The following is a 1,468-nucleotide window of genomic DNA, read 5'->3' on the forward strand; positions in this document are numbered from 1 at the left end:
ATGTTTCAGATAAAGAAAATAAAATAGAAAAATATGTTTTGCCGATGAAGTTATGCACCAAAAGAGAGCATCTCTAAGCGTTGACGAATGACCAGAAAGCGCGTCTTCAATGAGTTAAAAGTGACCAGATAACTTTGTAATTCTAGGGTAGCGAAAATTGTAAAAATGACTGTGACGTAATCGACGAGGGGAAACATTTTTTGTCCTGTCTTCCTGGCAGACAATGGCAGGAAGGAATACAACAATGGAACAATTATTATGAGATTATAACAAACAACAATTCCCCACGCTCACAACACAACTGATCAATTATTGTCGTAACGCTCAAAAAACAATATTATGAGAAGTATGTTATAACAGTTTTTGTAGTATACATAATACATAATGTATCATATTGGTATAATACATAATGTATCATTTTGGTATAAAACATGTATCATTTTGGTATAATACATGTATCATATTGGTCACCCAGTACAGAAAGTACAAAGTGTGACGTGGAGAGTTTTGGGTCCCTCTAAATTTTGATACAATTCTTGTGTTGCTGGATTTAAGTTTCTTAATTAATATCCATTATCTCTTAATGACAAAATGCAAGTTGATTTTTCTTCTAAAATATATTAAAACATACAAACAAAACTTTTAAAAAGTCAACTAGAAAAAATAAAAACAGCTCCAGGAACAAGAGTAATTGTGAAGGATGATTGTTATTGTCATTATCCAAATCACAAGATGTTATCACAATTGCATTAATTTTCTAAAAATGTCATACAATCTTAACCAGCTGTAAACGTGCTTCTAAATCAACCAACATGACAGTAATATAGACCAAATTAAAAAAAAAAAAAAAGATACAAACACTTGGCCAAACAACACGTACCTCTTCCACTAAATAAACTCAACAACAACACTTAACGCAACAACAACAACAATAACAACAACTACAACAACAACAATAACAACAGCAACAGCAACAACAACAACAGCAGCACCAACAAATGAAACAAGATCCTAAAACAATGGAGTTATTGTGCACTCGTGAGATAAAAAAAAACTAGAAATCACGACCACTATAACTTTAGCTTGAAACAACATCACAATCAGGAAGAAGAAAATCAAAATAACCAAAAACGACGTAACAATGTTGTGTGTCACCACACGGTAGAATCAGGCGTTCGTCAATTATTTTGGGTCTTAATTTAAAGTTATTGGCACCATCTTATAGCTTGTTTATTTGGTTTGCGTATAATGAGAACAAAAAAAAAGCAAAAAACAAAACAACCTATGTATCTTGAATAGAGGTCGAAATATTTGCGATTGAGGTTAGATGGGGGTCGACTGGTGCCAGAGGTGTATAGTGTAAAGCACATAGAGCCTGCTGTTGAGCGGGGATATGCGCTATACAAATGCTATTTATTATTTATTATTATTATTAGAGGTAAATTAATAACGAGGAAAATGGCCCGGA

The sequence above is a fragment of the Aplysia californica genome, unplaced genomic scaffold (assembly GCF_000002075.1).
Source record: "Aplysia californica isolate F4 #8 unplaced genomic scaffold, AplCal3.0 scaffold00243, whole genome shotgun sequence".
Lineage (NCBI taxonomy): Eukaryota > Metazoa > Mollusca > Gastropoda > Aplysiida > Aplysiidae > Aplysia > Aplysia californica.